Here is a 26,582-nt window from a genome sequence, read left to right as displayed (position 1 = left end):
GCCCAACAGGAACTTAAATATTAATTGTGAAAAAAACGGCATGGGGTAAGGATCTTTGATGAACTAAAATTACTGTTGTGCCATAATGTGAAGGGCCTTTAATTTTGCCATCTGGGTCTAATTGACAGAGAATGACTAAGAATTGTAGCTTGGAGAATTGGTGAACTTTGCGTATGGACAATTAACTAGAAAAAGAACAAGCTAGTTTGGAAAATTGTGAGTATCTCTGAAAACGAGATGTCTGAATACCGTCAGATAATGCAGCCATTTTTCCATCAACGGGACACATTTCTTGCACTGAAACAGTAGCTGAGACTGCAATTAAGATGAGTGTCGGTGCATTCGAACGTAAATAGAGATTTTGGCAACCTCCAGGAACCAAGTCCATTGTCACGAGATCTCCCAGTGTTTCCTTGGGCCCCTTTTCCTATTACAACAAAGGTACCATTTTGCCAGATCTCTGATAAGGGATGTAAATAGCTCATCTGGGTGATTTAGCAGATAGGCATCTTTTATAGAAAATGAGGAAATGGATCACAAACATTTATATTTTTAAGTTAAAATTAATTGATTCTAGGTTTATTCACAAGATCAGGTTTTATTTTTAAAATATCACAAAGATCACAACTGAGTTGAATTAAATCACTAGACGCTTTGAAAACAACTCATTTGCTAGCACAACTAGGAAGAAGAGGGTTATGGACCTGCTTTTATCAAATAATAACCTGCTTACCAAATTCACCACTTCAGCTGATCTTATTTCTTTCAAAAATCAGCTTGGACAGATGCATTGCCTAGGTCTCTTGCATCTGACATTATTTTTGATGGTTATCATGAAAAAATTATTTTTAGTGTAGATTTGTTTCAAAACAGTTTTTTCCTCATAAATATTAGCTATGTAGAAGTGACTTAAAAAACAAACTATTGTGATTTTGACCATTACATTAAAAAAGTAATAATTCAAGTTTGTACTTCTTTTTTGAACATCAGGACTTTAAATGTGAAAGAGATGTGTGGGAAAATATTATACTGAATAGATTTTGTTTTATATTTCAAATTAGATGCGTTGAACATTCTAATTTAGGTCTTATAGGTACCTTGGAAAATACTTAGTTACACGCTATATTTGTAAGAATAAGGAACTGAGACCCAGAGTGTAGGCGACATCACTATGTCCTATTACAGCTTCCTCGAGTCTATCCTGAGAACTTGGTCTAACACTCACCCAGTGCAAGGCCATCAGGGAGGTTAAACGTACAATCCAATAGCTTCAAGATCAAGATCAAGGACATTTTATGGGCAAAAATACCTACAGAGCAACTCTATGAAAATCTGTGTGGAGCCTCCATTTAAGGTTTAAAAGATACCAGAAAAAAAAAAATCAGCAGATCTTGAACATTGCAAATTTTAATGGGGGGGGGGGGAATAAAAAAAGACAACACATTTCTAGGAGGAAATGCATCAATGTTTCCTAGTTAAGATATATTTGGAAAGGAAAAACACAGCCGATAAGACAACTGTTTCCAGTAATTTCTTGGGAAGCCTCATGATATATGAATGAACAAAATTGGGTTTGGCAAGTATCTTGATAGCTAAATAAATCTTTTTCTCTTTATCCACCTCTTTTGGCATCTTAAGGCATCACTTATATATGTTAGTAAAGTATATGTTTCTGTGATCAATTTTATAAACTCTGTGTTTTCATTCCACTCCTGAGATGGTGCTGGCATTATTTCTAGAAGGAAGTAGGCTTGTAGGGGAACTCTGTGACACGCTGCTGCCTTTGTTTCTATCATGATAATGGTTTACACAGATCAAAAATGGTCATTTCAAAACCAATGCAAGGTTTTCAAAATATATACACATTGCCTAAGAATTATGTCAAAATTTATTTCCTTTACATCTTTTCAGGATATGCAAGTGAAATACTTTCACTAAGTCACTCTACTTCAGACTGCTGAAACCCTAGTTTGCTGAGGATTTCTCCCCATTGAACCAGTCATTCTGATCAAAATGAACACACCAGCATCACTTCATCTTAACCAGAAGTTACTTAGAATAGTGTGTATCTTGGGGAAAAAGAGGTGCTGTTTTGTCCATGGAAAATGCCTCCAACCTCTTGAAAAACCATTCCATTGGAGGTAATGCATGTGTATACAAACTAATACATGTATTTCCAGTCTTATTTTTGCCTGTGTTAAAAAATCAGTATATTTCTCCTGAGCCAAACTGCTCCCCGTGTGACTCCTGTACACTACTATTAACCAGTAATGAGATATTCCATACACTGATATCAGCCTTCTATTTCTCTCCATGCTTGCCAAAACATCCTCTTTTAATAATACCCTAAAACAGATCTTTCTTGTCCTTTCTCTTATATAAATGTATTCTTGTTCCTGTGTTTTATTAACATCACCAGTGCTGTCTCCTACGTAAAAGATAATTACTTGGCTGTGATTCACAGAAATGGAGCACTAACTAAATACTGAGGGAATATATCAGAAAAAATCAGTCATTGTTACAACACCTGGAAAAAAATTCTTATAAGAGGAAATAAAGAAACACTCTTCAATATAGTAACATGACTACATGTTAGGGAAAAGCACCTCAAATCTTTAGACGTAGACATCAAGTCAAAGAACATTAATAGGCAATGAGCAATGCCTACTGAATGCTGATAAATGGGTCTGACTTAACACAATGCCACCCCTTTGGTGAATATCTCTTTGTTGCCCATTAATTAATTTGGGTTAGCTATATTTCTGTGAACCCTCAATAACTGGTGGATGCTAGGGAGAGTCAAAACCTTGCTTCTAATTAAGTAGTAATTGTGATTTGTAGTCTTTGAAGTCTCCCTCCCCCACAATGTTATCCCTGAGATCCTATTGTGTTTTCTAGCTTCTTTCAAAAAAAATCCATAACTCTCCTATACCATTATTCAGTGAAGATTTATTAAAACATAATGGACCATTAATAATGATAACTTTGAACCAAAGATTATGAGTAATCCAATTTGGTGCACCTGAGAGCCAAATTACAAACATAATAATGATAATAATTGTGACAGCAATGAAACCGGAGAATGTTGACATAAAAAGGAATCATGTCTCTGTGGCTTGATGAGCCTTTCTCTCTTGCACTCTCTTTTCCTTTTTACTCTCTTCCTCATTCCAATTCAACCTGGGCACCCACCCCTAAATTATTGATTATGGCTCCTGAGAAGTTTGCTTCTGGCTTTTTCTCAAAATATCTCATTCTGAAAATATAATCCTAGTGCCTTCTACTATTATTTTTTTAAATGATGATGATGATGATGATGATGATGATGACGATGACAACTTAAGCTATTGCATTCATTGAGTTTGGAGGTCACCAGAAATACTAATCAGGAAAGTATATGATTGTGGCATCCCAAAAGTGATGAATATGGGGAGAACTTCTATATCCACTCCCTGTTTTTCAAAGCCTAGAACTATTGTTCTCAAATGTGTCAAGAACTCAAGTGATTTATTCCAATAATACCTTTAATCACATATAAAGTAATAAAGAAAATTCACTGAAATGTAAACAAATGTCAGAACCTAACTTTATCCTTAAATCACTAGTATTCATGATCGAGTGCACTTGGAATATTATATTAATCATCCTACATTAAACCAAGATGGACACCAATATTATCATCATTGATAACAATTAAGTGGTTTTTTTTTTCTTTTTAAAAAATATTTTATTTATTTATTTGACAAAGAGAGAGTCGGTGAGAGAGGGAACACAAGCTGGGGGAGCAGGAGAAGCAGGCTTCCTGCTAAGCAGGGAACCTGATGAGGGACTGGATCCCAGGACTCTGGGATCATGACCTAAGCCAAAGGCAGATGCTTAACAACTGAGCCACGCAGGCCCCCCAACAATAGTCAAGTGTCGTAGGAAACATACTGACTTCATCCCTTTGTGTAACCCTTCCAGTCTGAATCATATCTCTAATAATTTTTTTTAATTTTAAAATAGTAAGTGGAAGAAATGTGGTGGATTTGATTTTTTTACTCCAAGGTAAATAGAAAATTTCCATTTTGGTTCATATGTAAAGTATATACTATAATTTAAAGCAAAGTCACAGAAAAACAAATGCAGATGCTAAATATGACAGAACGCATATGAAGACACAAGATATGCTAAAAAGAAGTAAAACACTTAGACATATTCTCATTTGACTTTGGCCTTTGTCACCGTGAGCCTGCTGATGTTACTCCATTTGTCTAAAACTAAAGTTTTTAGGTTAAATAATATTAATTGTCCCTTAGAGTTATTGAGAGACTATATAAAAGACTATGGAAAGCTAGCAGGACAACATCTGGCATATGTAAGTACTCAATGTGTAGTTATAAGGATTTGATCATCACGATTTTTTAAATGGAAAAGATGTTAACAAAATCATTGTAAAACAACATAAAAATGGGAGAATATATATTATGTATGCATATATATATATATGTATGTATCTTCATGATACTAATACTATTTCAATATAGCCCATTAGAGAATTTCCACAGAAATGCAATAATATTGATAAAGAAATAGTGTCCATCAGAAAGGATGAATACCCAACTTTTGAATCTACATGGATGGGACTGGAAGAGATTATGCTGAGTGAAATAAGTCAAGCAGAGAAAGTCAATTATCATATGGTTTCACTTATTTGTGGAGCATAAGAAATAACACAGAGGACATGGGGAGATGGAGAGGAGAAGGGAGTTGAGGGAAATTGGAGGGGGAGATGAACCATGAAAGACTATGGACTCTGAAAAACAATCTGAGGGTTTTGAAGGGCCGGGGGGTGGGAGGTTGGGGGAGCCTGGTGATGGGTATTATGGAAGGCACATATTGCATGGAGCACTGGGTGTGGTGCATAAATAATGAATTCTGTTACACTGAAAAGAAATTAAAAAAAAAATGTCCAAACCACTTTAATTTTATAATATTTTTCTAGTACCTGACAATATGCACAAAATTTGGCCTATATTATTTATTTCAGTGAAACATAAGTAAAAATTAATTATTGCTCATTGACATCAATGCTTCCTTCTTTTTTTTTTTTTTTCTTAAATATTTGTTTATTTGAGAGAGCAGAGAGTGGGGGAAGAAAGAGTTGGTGTAGACAGGGGCAGAGGGAATCTCAAGCAGACGCCCTACTGAGCACAGAACCTGACTTGGGCTCAATCTCAGGACCCTGAGATTGTGACCGAGCTGACATCAAGAGCTGGCTGCCTAACTGACTGAGCTACCCAGGTGCCCCATCAATGTTTTCTTCTAAGATGATGTTTTTCCTGAATTACTCAGCTATGGTGGCTGGTTTAGGCTCAGTGGTTGCTGCATCTTGGCATTTTACATAATCCTCATAGAAAATGTTGTGCAAAGAGAGATAAATAGAAAATTATAAATGTAGGTATACATATTTGTAATAATACTAATTTAATGTCACTGCAATTCATCACTGGTTAAGTGGGTTCTTATGATCTTTACTGTTGTCTCAATCACCATTAATCATATACTCTATTTGTAAAACTGTGTTTTCTGTTATTTTAAAAATTGGCTCTGTTAAGTGATAAAACATATTATTATTTTTAAACTTTGAGATATTGGTCAACAAAACAAAGAAATTTTAGTGGACAGTGATACCAATAAAAATGTCTAAATGAGTTATAACCCATTTGGTAATGATTTAAACATTTTCTTTTTTTAAAAGATTTTATTTATTTATTTGGGAGGGAGAGAATGAGAGAGAGAGACAGAGAGAGAGAGCACGCACAAGAGAGGGAATGTCAGAGGGAGAAGCAGACTCCCTGTGGAGCAGGAAGACTGATGAGGCAATTGATCAATTGATCCCAAGACTCCAGGTTCATGACCTGAGCTGAAAGCAGGTGCTTACCCAACTGAGCCACTCAGGTGCCCAGGATTTAATTATTTCAAAAGAATTCTGAGTTTATTTTTCTCTTCTCTCTCTTTTTTTTTTTAAGAATTTTGACCTTTGAGTCTGTAAGTTTTATTTTATAATACAGGTGCAGTAACTTAAGAGACTGTTTCATTGTTTATGAGTGTGTGTGTGTGTGTGTGTGTGTGTGTCCTAAATTTATTCCTTTCCTTGAACCAGGATAAATGTTATGTTCTCCAAATCATATTGGAAATACTGACATAGTGATGAGGAATATTAATCTTTAGAAATACACAGTAGGGATGACAGATGATCTTAGAACTGGGGTCAGCAAATGACTTCTCAGAAGTGAAATCTGGCCTGCCACGTGTTTTTGTAAATAAGGAGTTATTTGAACAGATATGCCCATTCATTTAGGCATTCACTGGCTGTGTTCTTGTTAGAATAGCACAGCTGAGTATTTGTGAAAGAGCTCCTATGGACCCCAAAGCAGGAAATACTTATCTGACTCTGTATAAAAAGTGTTTCTAACCCCTATACAGTATAAGGTGCCAACATCTGGGGGGAAAAAGCAGAATGTTTCTAACAGTAGAACAGATTTCCAAAGCTTATGTGGGCCACTTATCCAGTTATTCTTTCAAGCAGCTTTGGATTTCATGGGCATTTATGGCACATATATTCTTTGTACATATTTTATATATAAGATTCCTATTTTTTCATAGCACAATGATATAACTGCAATCTGTGCAGAGCCTTTTTTTAATTTTGAGAACTTAGAAAGTGCCGCTTAGCATTTCTCACTTGGATCTTTTAAACAATAAGCTCAAATAAAGAACCAACACCAATCCCCTTTCTTTGGGCTACCATAACCGGTCTGTTTTGGTTTTATTCTGTCCATCTAAATGGCCCCAGTGATCTGGAGTCCATACATAATCTTCTAGGCTTCGATTCACTCCACATTTTCTCCTTTCCTTTGTGTTTTTCTACCAACGTGTATTTTAATGTGCAGGAATATATTAAACGTGATGGTAAGTACGAAAGCTTATTCTTTCTATGACTATTTTTTTTCACATTTCATTCCATCAAATGTTTACTTTTTGCTTTTATGTAATAAGTGTTTTATTTTTTCCCAAAGTTGTTTCTACATATTTTCCCATATCTCAACTTTGGAATTCGTTAGAATGTAGCTATGTTCTTAGGGTTCTTCCTCTACCGATATATTGTGAAATTCTTACAAAAAGAGTTCTTGCATTTAATACATTCACCATATAGTCAGCACCAAATAAATTTGTGTAAAATAAACTAATAAAATATATATATAAAATATGTATAGTTCTCATTTTTGTTTTCTTTTTACTTAAAACAACATTTGTTATTACAGAGACAATTATATTCACATGACAGAATATTAGAAAATATAAATAGGCAAAAATGAGATTTTTTTCTCTCCACCCATTGAGATCATTTCAGTTAACACTTATGGATCATTTTATTTTTTATTTATTTTTTTAAAAGATTTTATTTATTTGTCAGAGAGAAGGAGAGAGAGCGAGCACAGGCAGACAGAGGCAGAGGGAGAAGCAGGCTCCCCGCCGAGCAAGGAGCCCGATGTGGGACTCGATCCCAGGACGCTGGGATCATGACCTGAGCCAAAGGCAGCCACTTAACCAACTGAGCCACCCAGGCATCCCTATGGATCATTTTATATCCTTACAAACACATATGTGTTTTTATTACCAAAAGTAACTCATATAGTACATATTGCTTTGTAAACTACCATTTTTCTCTCAAAGGTCTATACATTTTTCTCATTTTTATCTCATTTAAGCCAAGATTGAAATTTAAAATAGTGTTTCAAAGATCATTCCAAAGAAAGTGAAAAAATAATCCAGAGAATGGAAGAAAATATTTGAAAACCATATATCTGATAAGGGACTAATACAAAAATATATGAAGAACTCTTACAACTCAAAAATAAAAAGGACAAGTATTCTATTTAAAAAATGGGGGGTGCCTGGGTGGCTCAGTGGGTTAAGCCTCTGCCTTCACTCAGGTCATGATCTCAGGGTTCTGGGATCGAGTCCCGCATCGGGCCTCTCTGCTCAGCAGGGAGCCTGCTTCCTCTCTCTCTCTGCCTGTCTCTCTGCCTACTTGTGATCTCTCTCTCTCTCTGTCAAATAAATAAATAAAATCTTAAAAAAAAAAATGGGCAAATGAGGGGTACCTGGGTGGCTCAGTGGGTTAAAGCCTCTGCCTTCGGCTCAGGCCATGATCCCAGGGTCCTGGGATCGAGCCCCGCGTCGGGCTTTCTGCTCAGCAGGGAGCCTGCTTCCTCCTCTCTCTCTCTGCCTGTCTCTCAGCCTACTTGTGATCCCTGTCTATCAATTAAATGAATAAAATCTTAAAAAAAAAAGGGATTTATATATAAAAAAATGGGCAAATGATTCTTGAAATACGTATTTCTCCTAAGAAGATACACAAATGGGTAATAAAAACCTAAAAAGATGCTCAGTATCATTCATGAGTCAGTAGGGAAATGCAAATCAAACCCCCATGAACTATCACTTCACTCTCACCAGGACAGTTCTAGTAAAAAAGACAAACAATTATACATTTTATTGAGGATATGGAAAAATTATAATCTATTGCCTTGCTTATAAGAACGTAAAATGGTGCAAAACCAGCTTTGTCAAACAGTTTGGCAGTTCTTTAAAAAATTAAGCAGAGATACCATACGATAGAGCAGTGCTACTCATCAGTATATATCCAAGAAAATTCAAAGTGTAAGTCTACCCGGAAACATGTACATGAATGTTTGTTGCAGCTTCACTCATGATAGGCAAAAATAGAAGCAACCCCACTGTCCATTAATTGAGGAATGGACAAACAAGTTGGATATATACATATAATGAAAGAGTATTCAGCCATAAAAAGGAATGGTGTACTTTTAAACACTGAATGTGGATGAATCTTGCAAATTTCATGCCAATTGCAAAAAGGGAGACATTAAAAAGCCACATTATGATGATTCCATTTCTGTGAAATGTTCAAACTAGACAAATCCATGGAGATAGAAAGTAAAGTAGTGATTACCAGGGTATGGAAGGAGGACTCAAGGAGAGTGTCTGCTAATGGATAATGAAAATGTTGCACAGTTAGTGATGATGGTTGTGCAACTGGTGATTATGCTAAAAATCACTGAATTTTACATTTTAAAATATGAATTGTATTGTTTGTGTTTCATAGTTCAAAAAAACTATCATTTAAAAGACAGTTATAAAAGTAGGTTGAAGTTTATCTAAATAAATTTGCCTTGGTTAAAAAAAAGATAAATCATGTTCTGAAGATATAATTATTTTTTTCTTTGCTGCTCCAAATTTTTAAAATCTTTTTTACACTTTGCTATTTTATTTATTTGCAAAGTTATTTGATATAACTTGTGCTGTAAAGCCCTAATTGAATTATTTTTCTCCAACTCATCCATTTTTTTTTCAGTTTTATTTCCTCATTGTTAGATGTTTTTATTTTCCAAATTTCAAGTTCAAATATAGGCCAGGGTCTTTCTTGCTTCTATTTATTATATTCCGTGCATCTGCCTATACAGGTTTGCATAAATGGCAAATTGTTTTAAATATTTTAGTTTTCTAAGATGTTTCAATATGTGATGGGACATGAAGTTATTTACCTTTTCAAAATTTTCCTAAATATTATCTCCACCAATCTTGAAAATCTCTCAACATGGACTTGCACTCACATTGTACTGGCCATTTTGATATATGTGGTTAAAAGAGTGAGCAAAATTATTTAGGGAAAGCTGAGACTACAGCAAGATTATTCACTGGTGCTTCTCAGGGGCCCCTAGAAGCCCTTGGCTGAAGTCAGGAGACATGTGGCAGCTGGTCACTCTTGTACTCTGCATCTTCTAGTGACGCTGGGAGCATCTTCATCTCCATTTGTCTTTTCTCTCAAGTCTTCAACCACTTTCATGGTCCCAAACTGAGGCTTAGTGAGAGATGTCCTGCTGCTCTTCTTGCAATGCATGACCACTATTTGCATAGTGGTGTAGCATGTGAGAGATTTCGTCCTAGTGAACTTGATTTCTTCATTTTAGAATTTTGACATTACTGAAAGGAAAGATTTTTTTGGAATAAGCATTGACATATTTTGTGTGAATTGCTTAACTTTATTTATTTATTTATTGGTAGTCTTGGCAAGACATAAGATCTCCGGAGAGAAATCATGAGCTTTGGGGATCTGAAAAGAGACTTCATCTCCTCCAGCCATTGCTCACCAAAGGAGGACACTGGTGGGTGAAGGAATTCACATGGTACCCAGTCTTTCATTAGTGGATGTTGGAAGGTAGCTGATACTCTTTGCAGTGATTTGGGGGTTTTGAAATTTATTTACAACCACTTAAGAACACTTATATCTGGATTATAAATCAGTAAGTGTTCATTTAAAAGAGATTTGCATATAAGCCACACAAAAATAAAGGGAATTAAAACCAAGTTATATCATTTTTTGTGTCTCATCTTAATCTTTTGCTTTACTTGCTAAATTTTCCTTACCTACTCATTCCTTAATCCTTTAGATTTATTTTCTAGTGCCGGTGTGAGCCTGACAAACCATAGATTCAAAAATATTATATGTTATCAGATAAGAGTTGTATACATTTTCACACTGGATATACCTTACTCTAAATGTGATTTAAAACTGTCATCAGCCACACCACAGATAGAGGCTAATTTTTGCAAGGATATAGGTGGGTGACAGTTTGTTAGATTTTCTTCATTTTTTTTCTCAATATTTTTATTTAAAAAGAACATCAGTATCTGATCCTACTTTATAGGTGACAGTCTGGTTCCTTCAGAGTTGTGAGATTTTGTTATAACATATTTTTTCTAGAAAATGCCTTTACAGTATATCCCCACTTCCCTGTCTGCAAATGCTCTCTGGTGTGACTAGCTGTGCATCTGAGATTGAATATAGACACTAGATACCGCAGCTTCCATAAAACAAGCTCAGTAGCAGTTACAAGAAAACCCAATGGTCAGCTACTAAAATTCTTCCCTGTTACCAGCATTATCATTCTGTGACTATACGAATACATATTCAGCATATATATATATATATATATATATATATATATATATATATATCTTCTTTTTCTTAGGCTCTGGAATAGCTGTGTAGCCTGTGTTTATTTTGATGTGTTTTATAAATTTTTGTACCTCTAAACTGACTGACCATACACTGATGAAGGTTCATTCTCATAGCAACTAACTCTCTGGCACAGTGTAGATACAGTTGTAAGCTCAACAATACAGAACTCACACTGACAGGGTCTCTCTTGGCAAATACAGTATCTTGACCGAGGTTAACTGAATGACTACGTGTGTTGGGTACTGCGTTGGAGACAATAAGACTCTTCCACAGTATGGATCCAGAACAGGAAAGTTTTTTGTTTCCTCAGAAAGTGCTATAATGATTGTTGTCCTCGACCATTTGTGAAATCTTGGTGTTGATTCTTCTTTAGGTCCAGAGCTTGTAATTGACTGGGCTCTGTAATTATTGATTACTTTTCTTGGAGAACCTTCGAACTTTTGGAGTCGAAGACATTTATGTTTGATAGAAATGCTTAAGTTTCTTTTTTGCGGTACAGATGGAGTAAGAAAATCCAATAGTAACAAAGGCTCATTGCCCTATTGTCTTGAGGGCAGCTCATCTTCTTGCTCAGGGCTAAATGTCCCGTGAAACCGATCAGAAATGGTACAAAGAGGTTTTAATGGAAACTTTCTCTTTTTTACACCAGCTGTGGAAGTTGATGTCATTTATAGCTGACAATGAAATGAGAATCTGAATATTCTTAGGTATTTTATAACAGAGCGTTCATTGGCTGCAATTCAGAATGATATCACCCTTTTATTAGCCAGGAGGTACCCCTCCACTCCATTCTCTCCTCTGACAAGTATTCATTGAATACTCTTTTAGGTGTCAGATACTTTATAATTAAATTCTTTATTTTTTTTTAATTTTTTATTTTTCAGCATAACAGTATTCATTATTTTTGCACCACACCCAGTGCTCCATGCAATCTGTGCCCTCCACAATACCCACCACCTGGTGCCCCCAACCTCCCACCCCCCACCCCTTCAAAATTCCCAGATCGTTTTCAGAGTCCATAGTCTCTCATGGTTCCCCTCCCTTCCAATTTCCCTCAACTCCCCTCTCCATCTCCCCTTGTCCTCCATGCTATTTGTTATGCTCCACAAATAAGTGAAACCATATGATAATTGACTCTCTCTGCTTGACTTATTTCACTCAGCATAATCTCTTCCAGTCCCGTCCATGTTGCTACAAAACTTGGGTATTCATCCTTTCTTTTTTTTTTTTTTTTTTTTTTTAACAGCTTTATAAACATATATTTTTATCCCCAGGGGTACAGGTATGCGAATCGCCAGGTTTACACACTTCACAACCATAGCACATACCCTCCCCAATATCCATAACCCCACCCCCTCTCCCAACCCCCTCCCCCCATCAACCCTCAGTTTGTTTTGTGAGATTAAGAGTCACTTATGGTTTGTCTCCCTCCCAATCCCATCTTGTTTCATTTACTCTTCTCCTACCCCCTCAACCCCCCATGTTGCATCTCCTCTCCCTCATATCAGGGAGATCATATGTTAGTTGTCTTTCTCCGATTGACTTATTTCGCTAAGCATGATACCCTCTAGTTCCATCCACGTCGTCGCAAATGGCAAGATTTCATTTCTTTTGATGGCTGCATAGTATTCCATTGTGTATATATACCACATCTTCTTTATCCATTCGTCTGTAGATGGACATCTAGGTTCTTTCCATAGTTTGGCTATTGTAGACAATTGCTGCTATAAACATTCGGGTGCATGTGCCCCTTCGGATCACTATGTTTGTATCTTTAGGGTAAATACCCAGCAGTGCAATTGCAGGGTCATAGGGTAGTTCTATTTTCAACATTTTGAGGAACCTCCATGCTGTTTTCCAGAGTGGTTGCACCAGCTTGCATTCCCACCAACAGTGTAGGAGGGTTCCCCTTTCTCCGCATCCTCGCCAGCATCTGTCATTTCCTGACTTGTTAATTTTAGCCATTCTGACTGGTGTGAGGTGATATCTCATGGTGGTTTTGATTTGTATTTCCCTGATGCCGAGTGATATGGAGCACTTTTCATGTGTCTGTTGGCCATCTGGATGTCTTCTTTGCAGAAATGTCTGTTCATGTCCTCTGTCCATTTCTTGATTGATTATTTGTTCTTTGGGTGTTGAGTTTGCTAAGTTCTTTATAGATTTTGGACACTAGCCCTTTATCTGATATGTCATTTGCAAATATCTTCTCCCATTCTGTCAGTTGTCTTTTGGTTTGTTCACTGTTTCCTTGCTGTGCAAAAGCTTTTGATCTTGATAAAATCCCAAAAGTTCATTTTTGCCCTTGCTTCCCTTGCCTTTGGGGATGTTCCTAGGAAGATGTTGCTGCGGCTGAGGTCGAAGAGGTTGCTGCCTGTGTTCTCCTCGAGGATTTTGATGGATTCCTTTCTCACATTGAGATCCTTCATCCATTTTGAGTCTATTTTCGTGTGTGGTGTAAGGAAATGATCCAATTTCATTTTTCTGCATGTGGCTGTCCAATTTTCCCAACACCATTTATTGAAGAGGCTGTCTTTGTTCCATTGGACATTCTTTCCTGCTTTGTCGAAGATGAGTTGACCATAGAGTTGAGGGTCCATTTCTGGGCTCTCTATTCTGTTCCATTGATCTATGTGTCTGTTTTTGTGCCAGTACCATGCTGTCTTGATGATGACAGCTTTGTAATAGAGCTTGAATTCCGGAATTGTGATGCCACCAACTTTGGCTTTCTTTTTCAATATTCCTTTGGCTACTCGAGGTCTTTTCTGGTTCCATATAAATTTTAGGATTATTTGTTCCATTTCTTTGAAAAAAATGGATGGTACTTTGATAGGAATTGCATTAAATGTGTAGATTGCTTTAGGTAGCATAGACATTTTCACAATATTTATTCTTCCAATCCAGGAGCATGGAACATTTTTCCATTTCTTTGTGTCTTCCTGAATTTCTTTCATGAGTACTTTATAGTTTTCTGAGTATAGATTCTTAGTCTCTTTGGTTAGGTTTATTCCTAGGTATCTTATAGTTTTGGGTGCAATTGTAAATGGGATGGACTCCTTAATTTCTCTTTCTTCTGTCTTGTTGTTGGTGTAGAGAAATGCAACTGATTTCTGTGCATTGATTTTATATCCTGACACTTTACTGAATTCCTGTACAAGTTCTAGCAGTTTTGGAGTGGAGTCTTTTGGGTTTTCCACATAGAGTATCATATCATCTGCGAAGAGTGATAGTTTGACTTCTTCTTTGCCGATTTGGATGCCTTTCATTTCCTTTTGTTGTCTGATTGCTGAGGCTAGGACTTCTAGTACTATGTTGAATAGCAGTGGTGATTCCAGACATCCCTGCCGTGTTCCTGACCTTAGCGGAAAAGCTTTCAGTTTTTCTCCATTGAGAATGATATTTGCGGTGGGTTTTTCATAGATGGCTTTGATAATATTGAGGTATGTGCCGTCTATCCCTACACTTTGAAGAGTTTTGATCAGGAAGGGATGCTGTACTTTGTCAAATGCTTTTTCAGCATCTATGGAGAGTATCATATGGTTCTTGTTCTTTCTTTTATTAATGTGTTGTATCACATTGATTGATTGCGGATGTTGAACCAGCCTTGCAGCCCTGGAATAAATCCCACTTGGTCGTGGTGAATAATCCTTTTAATGTACTGTTGAATCCTATTGGCTAGTATTTTGGCGAGAATTTTTGCATCTGTGTTCATCAAGGATATTGGTCTGTAGTTCTCTTTTTTGTTGGGATCCTTGTCTGGTTTTGGGATCAAGGTGATGCTGGCCTCATAAAATGAGTTTGGAAGTTTTCCTTCTATTGCTATTTTTTGGAACAGTTTCAGGAGAATAGGAATTAGTTCTTCTTTAAATGTTTGGTAGAATTCCCCCGGGAAGCCGTCTGGCCCTGGGCTTTTGTTTGTTTGGAGATTTTTGATGACTGTTTCAATCTCCTTACTGGTTATGGGTCTGTTCAGGCTTTCTATTTCTTCCTGGTTCAGTTGTGGTAGTTTATATGTCTCTAGGAATGCATCCATTTCTTCCAGATTGTCAAATTTGTTGGCGTAGAGTTGCTCATAGTATGTTCTTATAATTGTCTGTATTTCTTTGGTGTTCGTTGTGACCTCTCCCTTTCATTCATGATTTTATTTATTTGGGTCCTTTCTCTTTTCTTTTTGATAAGTCTGGCCAGGGGTTTATCAATCTTATTAATTCTTTCAAAGAACCAGCTCCTAGTTTCGTTGATTTGTTCTATTGTTTTTTTGGTTTCTATTTCATTGATTTCTGCTCTGATCTTTATGATTTCTCTTCTCCTGCTGGGTTTAGGGTTTCTTTCTTGTTCTTTCTCCAGCTCCTTTAGGTGTAGGGTTAGGTTGTGTACCTGAGATCTTTCTTGTTTCTTGAGAAAGGCTTGTACCGCTATATATTTTCCTCTCAGGACTGCCTTTGTTGTGTCCCACAGATTCTGAACCGTTGTGTTTTCATTATCATTTGTTTCCATAAATTTTTTCAATTCTTCTTTAATTTCCTGGTTGACCCATTCATTCTTTAGAAGGATGCTGTTTAGTCTCCATGTATTTGGGTTCTTTCCAAATTTCCTCTTGTGATTGAGTTCTAGCTTTAGAGCATTGTGGTCTGAAAATATGCAGGGAATGATCCCAATCTTTTGATACCGGTTGAGACTTGATTTAGGACCAAGAATGTGATCTATTCTGGAGAATGTTCCATGTGCACTAGAGAAGAATGTGTATTCTGTTGCTTTGGGATGAAGTGTTCTGAATATATCTGTGATGTCCATCTGGTCCAGTGTGTCATTTAAGGCCTTGATTTCCTTGTTGATCTTTTGCTTGGATGATCTGTCCATTTCAGTGAGGGGAGTGTTAAAATCCCCTACTATTATTGTATTCTTGTCGATGTGTTTCTTTGATTTTGTTATTAATTGGTTTATATAGTTGGCTGCTCCCACGTTAGGGGCATAGATATTTAAAATTGTTAGATCTTCTTGTTGGACAGTTCCTTTGAGTATGATATAGTGTCCTTCCTCATCTCTTATTATAGTCTTTGGCTTAAAATCTAATTGATCTGCTATAAGGATTGCCACTCCTGCTTTCTTCTGATGTCCATTAGCATGGTAAATTCTTTTCCACCCCCTCACTTTAAACCTGGAGGTGTCTTCGGGTGTAAGATGAGTTTCTTGTAGGCAACATATAGATGGTTTTTGTTTTTTTATCCATTCTGATACCCTGTGTCTTTTGATTGGGGCATTTAGCCCATTAACATTCAGGGTAAGTATTGAGAGATATGAATTTAGTGCCATTGTATTGCCTGTAAGGTGACTGTTATTGTATATTGTCTCTGTTTCTTTCTGATCTACTACTTTTAGGGTCTCTCTTTGCTTAGAGGACCCCTTTCAATATTTCCTGTAGAGCTGGTTTGGTATTTGCAAATTCTTTCAGTTTTTGTTTGTCCTGGAAGCTTTTAATCTCTCCGTCTATTTTCAATGATAGCCTAGCTGGATATAGTATTCTTGGCTGCATGTTTTTCTCATTTAGTACTCTGAATATATCATGCCAGCTCTTTCTGGCCTGCCAGGTCTCTGTGGATAAGTCTGCTGCCAATCTAATATTTTTACCATTGTACGTTACAGACTTCTTTTCCGGGCTGCTTTCAGGATCTTTTCTTTGTCACTAAGACTTGTCAATTTTACTATTAGGTGACGGGGTGTGGACCTATTCGTATTGATTTTGAGGGGGGTTCTCCGAACCTCCTGAATTTTGATACTTGTTCCCTTTGCCATATTGGGGAAATTCTCTCTAATAATTCTCTCCAATATACCTTCTGCTCCCCTCTCTGTTTCCTCTTCTTCTGGAATCCCAATTATTCTAATGTTGTTTCGTCTTATGGTGTCACTTATCTCTCGAATTCTCCCCTCGTGGTCCAGTAGCTGTTTGTCCCTCTTTTGCTCAGCTTCTTTATTCTCTGTCATTTGGTCTTCTATATCGCTAATTCTTTCTTCTGCCTCATTTATCCTAGCAGTGAGAGCCTCCATTTTTGATTGCACCTCATTAATAGCTTTTTTGATTTCAACTTGGTTAGATTTTAGTTCTTTTATTTCTCCAGAAAGGGCTTTTATATCTCCTGAGAGGGTTGCTTTAATATCTTCCATGCCTTTTTCAAGCCCGGCTAGAACCTTGAGAATCATCATTCTGAACTCTATATCTGACATATACCAATGTCTGTATTGATTAGGTCCCTAGCCTTTGGTACTGCCTCTTGTTCTTTTTTTTGTGGTGAATTTTTCCGCCTTGTCATTTTGTCCAGATAAGAGTTTATGAAGGAGCAAGTTAAATACTAAAAGGGTGGCAACAACCCCAGGAAAATATGCTTTAGCGAAATCAGAAGAGATCCCGAATTGTGAGGGGGGAGAAAGGGGAAAAAAGGGGTTCAGAAAGAAAGAAAAAAAAAAAAGAAACTATTAAAAATAGAAAGCTGATAAAGAAAGAATATAAAAAGAGGAAAAAAATATATATATTAGATAAATTATTTAAAAAACGTTAAAAAAAGGAAACGGTAAAAGTTAAAAAAAATTCAGCAGAAGAAGAGAAAAAGAAAAAAAATTGAAAAGAAAAAAAAATTAAATTAACTGCAAGGCTAAAAAATCATGGGGAGAAAGCCATGAGTTCTGTGCTTTGCTTTCTTCTCCTCTGGAATTCCGCCGCTCTCCTTGGTAGGTGAACTTGGTCCTGGCTGGGTTTCCCGTTGATCTTCTGGGGGAGGGCCCGTTGTAGTGATTCTCAAGCGTCTTTGCCCCAGGCGGAGTTGCACTGCCCTTACCCGGGGCCGCGCTGAGTCATCCGCTCGGGTTCGCTTTCGGGAGCTTTTGTTCCCTGAGCGCTTTCCGTAGAGTCCGGAGGACGGGAATAAAGATGGCGGCCTCCCGGTGTCCGGCCCGGAGGAGCCGAGAGCCCGGGGCCCCACTCCTCAGTGCGCCCTCAGAGAACAGCGCCCAAAAACTCCCGCCACCCTGGCCTCCGGCCACGCTCCGAGCTGACCGAGCCTGAGACTGGTTCAAGGCAACCCCGAGCTGAGAGTCACTCCTCGGCTCTGTCTCTGCAGCCGGCTTCCCCGTTCTAATACCGGTAAGCTCTGCGACACTCAGACACCCCCGATCCTTCTGCGACCCTGCGGGACCTGAGGCCGCGCTGACCCCGCCTGGGCTTCCAGTTAAGCCTCTGGAGCAATGTCCCTCAGCGGAACAGACTTTTAAAAGTCCTGATTTTGCTCCGTTGCTCCGCCGCTCGCCGGGAGCCGGCCCCTCCCCCCGCGGTCTATCTTCCCGTCGCTTTGGATTCACTTCTCCGCCAGTCCTACCTTGCAGAAAGTGGTTGATTTTCTGTTTCTGGAATTGCTGTTCTTCTTCTCTTCAATCTCCCGTTGGATTTGTAGGTGTTTACAATCTTTAGATAAGCTATTTAGCTGATCTCCCGCTACCCGAAGTAGTCTCAGCCTGCTACTTCTCCGCCATCTTGACTCCTCCTCCGAGTTTCATTTTTAATTTAGTTGTGTATTTTGGTTCCACATGGGGAAATTTGTCAATTAAAATATATTTTAGAAGATTACTTCATGAATCACCAATAAAACAAAAAGATATTATGTCACAGAAAAGAATGGAACTCAAACAGCAGAAAGTAAAATCAGTATCAGTGAATAACATATTTGTCATTGGAAGAATATTTACAATTCTATGTTTTCTTGCAAAGTAACAAGAATGTGCTTTATGAGACCTAAGGAAGTAAGATATCCAGAAGTTTGAAGCTCTATTGAATTTTGTTTGAGTTAGGATCGAATATAACACAACAGGCAATGGATCTGATGTCAGGATAAATTGCCAAATAGCTAGGAATAGATGACGAAAAATTCAAAGCAACATGGATCCAGTATGACAGATTTATGTGTCAAATAGGACTATTGTTAAGGTGTCAAACATCAATTTGTCAGGAATTTCCTGCTGACGTTGAAGAAACAACAATAATGGAGCACTCTTAAGAAATGCTGCATCACCAGTGCTCTTGATGGCAACTGGCACACTACTGTCCCAAAAATACGACATTAACAATTCTGAGTTGGAAGGTGATTCAGAAGACTTAGACTCTGAATATGAAGTTAATATCAGACAAATTTATTTCACTTGATGTCCTCATGTGTATGCACAGGAGTGATATGATATAACCTATATCTAAATTCTAATAGAGCTCCTTCATTAAGTATGAAATATCCTTTGTGATAAGGAAAATACATATTTAGAAACCTTATATATGTAATTTGTAATACAATCTCAGACAGTTACAGATAAATACAAAGTAAGTAAACATGTAAAGGTGTTTAAGTACAAAGTATAGATGTTAAGTATAGATATAAGGGGACCCAGATGTAATCTTGGGAAGGAGTCAGGGAGAACTTAGTTGGGAAGTGAGAGTTGATATGATGAAGGTTGAAGGAGAGCTAAATAGTTAAAAGATGGAAAAACATTATGGGAAAAAGGAACAGAATATGAGATGCCTTGAGGATGGGGAAGTATTATAAGTCTGAAGCATTAAAATTAAACGAGGGACTTGGCAGACTTGGCAGCAGAGACAGAGGAAGAGAGTTTATGAGGTAAAGATGGAGTGCTTGCCAGAGACTAGATCATGCTGTTCTTGAAAGCCATGTTAAAGATTTGTTTTTTCCTCTGAGCACTGATCTTGTAAGTGAAGTATGATATAATTAAACTTGGATTTTTAATAGATCCCTTGTGAAGAAGACAGAATGGTTGGTAAGAAAAGATACAGTAGGAATTCTTTGGAGACTACCAGAGGTCTCATAGGATGGGATTAGTCATTTGATGACAGAAGCTTAAATCAGGGGCATAGTTGCAGGCATGAAAATAAATGAATATATTTGAGGGACACAAGAGAAGGGAAATAAACAGAGTGCAGATAAAGGCAGTGAAGTGAGAGGCAGAGTCAGTATTCATTCTAAGACCACTGGCTTTGATCATTGAGAGAGGAAGCAGTGTAGAAGGTTCACATCTGAGGGAAAAGAGAATGATTCAGTGTGGAATTTATCAGAGTGAAGTGTTTTGAACTCTAGAGGAACTGCAAATAAACACCCAGATAGTTCAAATTTAGATCTTATGAAGTGATAGAAATTTTGGAAAATAGTCTAGACTTAGATTTGAAACTGCCTGTACCATACAATGTAATGATGCATTCCCAAGTATCTACATCGGAAAAGTTTGCACATGTGTATACTAAAGTATTGTATAGAAACATTGACAGAAACCAAGCTCATAGTAGCTAAATATTGGAAAAGCTTTGAATGATCTTCCTCAAAATTGTGGTCCATTCACAAATTGGATAGTATATAGGAATTCAAATAAATCAACTACAGTTATGAGACTCCACATCTCTAGCTATAGTGCTTCTTCATTTCGGTGGCAATCATCTAGGTGTTCACTATTTAACAACATATTTAACTGTCCATTAATGTTTCATACAATCTGAAGTATGTATATTGTATTTTATATTGAAATATATCAGTGTAAGAGGGTCTGGGTGGCTCAGCTGGTTAAGCATCTGCCTTCAGCTCAGGTCACGATGCCAGGATCCTGGGATTGAGCCTTGTGTCAGGCTCCCTGATCAGCAGGGTGTCTGCTTCTCCCTCTCGCCTCTGCCTCTCTCCTGTCACTCTTGTGTGTGCTCTCTCACTCCCTTTCTGTCAAATAAATAAATAAAATATTAAAAAAAAGAAATATCAAAATGTATATATTTTGTAGTTATGCATACATAATACACACAAACGCATATATATGCACACAAAGAACAAAATACCCACATATTGATACAAAATAAGAATGAAACTAAGAAGTATCTAAGAACTAGGTGAAGTACAACTTTAAATGTTTTTTATTGACACAAAAGATACATTAAATCAGAGAAGTGGCTCACTGTGATGCTAGATAGGAAGACTCTCAAGATCATGAAATCCTTTCTCCCTTAGTTAAGTTATAAATTTAATAATATCCTGATTAAAGTATTAACAGAAACTCTTTTAAACTAAACCATTTGATATTAAAATTTATATGTAATAAAATGAACAGAAAAAAAATACATATGAAACTCCAGAAAAACAATACTGTGTAGTCACTACAGATTACAGAGATGGAAACATATTGTGTAGTCTTTAAAACATACAGTTTAATGATTCTGGTATAGATATAGGGAATAAGAACAGTGGGACAGTAATCTGGAGACAGTAAATACTGGACAGTGTTAGTTGTCATGTTAAATGAGTGTGGTGGGAACAGGAAGAGCTGGAGAATTTCATATGTGGTCCACACACCATTGTACAACCTTCAGGTGGAAACAGAAAGTGAACTTTGATCTGTACTTCCCACCTTAAACAAATTGTTTAGACAACTGTTAGTGGATCAAAAATGTAAATGTCAAAAAAATTAAAATCATCAAAGTACTAACTATGTGGGAGAAAAGACCTTTCTCCAGTGATTCACATGAGAAGTCATGAAATAAAAAGATTGAAAAGTACAACAACTTACAAATTTTAAAATTCTTTATAGGGAGGAGAAAAAAAAAAAAACACCAAAGGCCAAGTCAAAAGACAAGTGGCAAATTGGGAGAATCTATTTTCATATAATATCAACCTCAGGAGTCCAAACTCTCCTAGATAAGTACAGTTCCTATTAACACATAAAAAAGATCAGCTACCCAATAGAATTAAGTAGAAAGTACCTCAAGTTCACAAAAAATAATACAAATTATCCGTAAATATTGAAAAAGATGACCAGACTTACTCATAAGAATAACACAAAACCACACTGACATATAATTTCCTCATCAGATTATCAAAAATTTTCTAAAAGTGTAATAACACAGTATTGAAGCAAGCGTGTGCCTACATTAGAATCCCATGAAATGCAGTTTGGCAGTATCTATGAAAATCGGGATGCATGTGAGGGGTAGTAGACTATGCTTCCCCAAAATATGCCCCTTACGTTTATGGATTAATCTGAGCTGTAGGCACTTGGAAACTGAAAATTCAGGGAGAGGATTTATTTGAACCTCTCTTACTTGCCAAAGATAGATTCTCTGAAGGACCTTGATTGTCATGGGTCCTCACTGGGAGTTTTGTGACCAAGAAGATTATATCTCGTCACAGGCGAGGAGATAGATGTTGACTTCATCCCCAGAAAAACCTTGTCACAAACTATCACAGCTCCCCTCAGATCTCCTAAGGGCCCATTCTTGTCCATGCTTTATTCCAAAAAAAAAAAAAAAAAAAGCATTTCTTCTCTCCTAAGAGGCTGTGCTCCCCTCCTATTTCCAAAGGAAGATGGGAAATATACTTACTTTCCATCTGTTTCCTTCCTTCCACTTATTCCTACTTAGGTCTTTCCCTCTCTCACTTTTATCCTACTTTTACCCTTTATTTTATGAAGGGCCATCTAATTGTAAAGCAGAACACACGCAACCTTGCTAACCTTGGTTCCCACTGCACTGTGGTTTGGGAAATTTGCAGAGTCTAGCATCATGTTATCTGCCATTTATAGGCATTATTCTTCTGTGATGTGTTCTAATTTCTTCTCTATTTCCATGGATGTTTTCATAAAAGCTTAGGAGAAGGAAATTTTTGTGTGTTTCCAAAGACATAATTTTTTTTAAATTTCAATTACAAACATGTGGTATAGTTTTTTTTTTCTTTTTTTAATTTTAAACTAGCTTTTAAGTACAGCCAATTTCTTTTTTTGAATGAAAGGTAATAATAGGTATTTGAGTTTATAATTTTCATTAAGTACATTAATGACAATCTTGTTTTGACATATTTTTATACCTTCTATTCCCATAAAAACTGGATTATAAAAGAAATACTATTGATTTAAATAAAATGAAACAAAAAAAAAACTTTAATGCTTAGCATTTTTCAAATATAGAAGACTAAACTTGGCGTATTTTAAAAATCGGGTTAGGCCCAAATCATATCCTAGAGCAATTTATAAACTCTATTTCTCTCAACCATTATTCTGTCTTGCACACACATAGACAAAGCTAGAGGAAGACAGAGATTTCTATATCATGAACAAAAATAATGAGATTGTTTTGACACTGTGAAACCACTGATGATAGTTTAAGAAGACATTATACAGGGCCCGTTATTTTTATTGAAATTTTTAAAGTCTGTAAACCATTAAAATTATTGATTTGTGGTTCTTCTGAAATTAAGCTATCAAGTATCCCTGTGTACTTGATATGGTATTGATTTCCTTCAGAAAGATTTAAAGAAATGTGATGGAACCAAAAGATCAATGGAAACTAAATTTTATTTAGCACATTGTCACTTAACTAGGAGGGTTTCTTAATTATTTCTGTAGTATTTTCTTAATTGTATTTTCTTCTATCAAAAATGTTCTGGTCATTCAGATATTCTAAGAAATAAATATTTTAACATCATATCATTGAACATTGCTCATAAAAATATAAAAGAAAAATCCATGTGTTGAAGAAGACAGATCACTAAAAGGCCTTGTTCCCTAAAAATGCATCACTATCTTTTACTTTCATAATTGGTGCTATGTGGTTGTTCTTTTCCTTGACTAGATTCATTTTTAATCATACATTTGAAGACTGTATGAAAACAATTTCCCTCTACAAATACTTCAGGATTCACTCATGCATTCATTCATTCATTCATTCAAACACTCCTTCGTCTCTGAAATCTACATTTTACACCTTTCACAATTTATTATCTGAGAAACAGAGAAGGAAACTCACCACTATGTTTTGAATGTTTGTGGCCCAGTAGAAAGAATGAGACTCTTGGGGTGGCTGGAGCATGTGAGTTTAACATAAGATCAGCTCATTAAATGCTTATTCAACTCTCTATGTCTTTGTGTTTTAGTACATTTAAATAGGATCAAATCAGAAAAGGAGATGGTTATGCAGAGAACTGTGGGGAGGCCATTCCATGCAGAGACAAAGCTGATTTAAAGACCCTGAGAAGTGAAAATTTAGTGTTTTTGGTGACCTCAATGAAAACCAAGGAGCAATGTTGAGAATAGTCGGGGTCTGGTCATGTGTGAACTTTGGGGACCAAAGAAGTTTGGTCCTGACTCTGGAGAAATGGAAAGGCACTGAAATATTTGAAGGGGTAGTGGAGACGAGGCAAGAATTTGGGATCCATACTTTTATTCAGTTCCTCATAGCCCAAGTAGCAAATATTGTAAATGTGTTCAACCTTCAGAGAGTAGTAATGTTGACCCATCCTGGTAATGAAATATGGCAGAGACATATTGACTTCAGAAAATACTTATACTGTAATATATTGTAAGGGGCAGAGTAGAAAATGAAATATCGATATACTGTAATTTCACCAAGTAATCTTTCAAAAAAATAACCTGAAGAAAATACTACCTTTGATGGAAGATATACTATGTACTTTGTATATATGTACTTTGTACATATGTACTAAAGGTATATATACACACACATACATATATGTGTGCGTATACACACACATACATACATATGTGCATATACATACATATGTACATATATATGTACTTTGGACTAAATGGCTATATTAAAAATATTGGTTAAGTGAATTAATTAGTTACACAATGGGAATGACAATATCTATTAATTATTATATTAAGTGAATGATTAAAAGTCTGTATGTGCACAACTGTGTGTGTGTGTGTGTGTGTGTGCATTCATGTGTTTAGATAACAAAAGAATACCCCAAAGAACTAATAATGGTAGTTTTGGTATTTAAATTGTATTAAAAAATAAATAAATTGTATTCATTTTTAAAGATTTCTACTGTAAATGTCTGTTATTTTTAGATGTACAGAATATATGCCATTCTTTTTAAGTATGTATTATAGTGTTTTTGTATTCATTTTCTAAGATAATCTAGTATGTCTCTATAATCAATATTTGGTAATAGCCATGACATATCATTATGTTATACCTTAAGTTATTACTTACACTCATTAGATTCATTTTTCATCTTTCAGGCATAAATTTATGCTTTGCAATTTGATAAATAATTGGGTAAATTTGGTACTTAATTGTGCATACCTTCGTGACACAACATAGATATTAATCCTAATAGATTTGATTTCAAGGATTCACAATCTAGTCCTGACTTATTTTCTTACACTGGTTTGGAAAACTAATTCCAAGATCCTCATCAAAAATGACGTCCTTGATAAGTAAGCTTTTTAAATGCTAGGCTCATCAAGTTGGAAATTCATTTGTGTGTAGCTGTGTTTTTTTATTGTTGTGGCTCTCTAGGAATGTGCAGTAGGAGGTGAACGATCATAAATATTTTTCCACAATTATTCCAGTTCCATAGTTAATCAGAATATGTATTATAATCTCCTCCAAGTAGTATTCTAAGGTGTACACTTTGTGAACTGTCTTCTTCTGGCTCTGAGAGGTAAGGAAGGCAGTGTGGTAGAGTGGTGTCCCCACTGGACTGCACATTGGAAGAATCCAAACATAGTTCTGACACTGAAAAATATTCAGCCTTGTGAATAAGAGCATGGAAAATATCTAAAGTCTGGTTTACTTAACTATAACAACAGAGTGAACAGCTAATAGTCTATGTGTCTTGCACAGGTAGGCTTTATAAAATAATGAAAATAAAGTTCTAGAAAATTGCATGTAGTTATTAATTCAAAAGCCCTGTAATTTTCTTATGGCAATAATAGTATTTTAACATAATGATAAAAATGACATTAAAAAGTCTGTAGAGAGTTTGTATTTCTAACAATTTTTCTCAAAAAAGGAAAGAATAAGATGTTGAAAGAATGATAGTCCCCAGTAAAGCAGAAGGTCTATTTCCTAAGATTATATTCCCCTTAAAAAAAAAAAAAATATATATATATATATATGTATATGTATATATTTTATTTATTTATCTGAGAAGGAAAATGAGCAAAAAAGAGAATGCAAGCTGGGAGGGAGGCAGATGCTTAACTGACTGGGCCACCGAGGCACCCTTAAGATTTCTTTTCCTGAGAGAGGAGAGGAATTTGGGAAGTCATATGTACTTTTTTTTTTTTAAGATTTTGTTTATTTGACAGAGAGAGAGAGATCACAAGCAGAGAGAGAGAGAGAGAGGAGGAAGCAGGCTCCCTGCCTAGCAGAGAGCCCGATGTGGGACTCGATCCCAGAACCCTGTGATCAGGACCTGAGCCGAAGGCAGAGGCTTAACCCACTGAGCCACCCAGGCAGCCCCAAGTCATATGCACTTTTGCAAGCTTTTATCCAAGTCTCTTTTATCAGACAAATAAATGAGCAAACTTCATAGTTTTAACAATGATGTTATCCATATTTTAAACCTGAGAAAGTCAACAATTTATCACAGAGTAAATATAGAAAGGCATACTGTTAATTATCTTAAAAGTTTGCACCATTATAGTGTATGTGATAAACAGCCTA

The sequence above is a fragment of the Lutra lutra genome, chromosome 3 (genome assembly GCF_902655055.1).
Source record: "Lutra lutra chromosome 3, mLutLut1.2, whole genome shotgun sequence".
Lineage (NCBI taxonomy): Eukaryota > Metazoa > Chordata > Mammalia > Carnivora > Mustelidae > Lutra > Lutra lutra.
The sequence above is the reverse complement of the archived record's forward strand: the minus strand, read 5'-3'. Positions refer to the sequence as shown.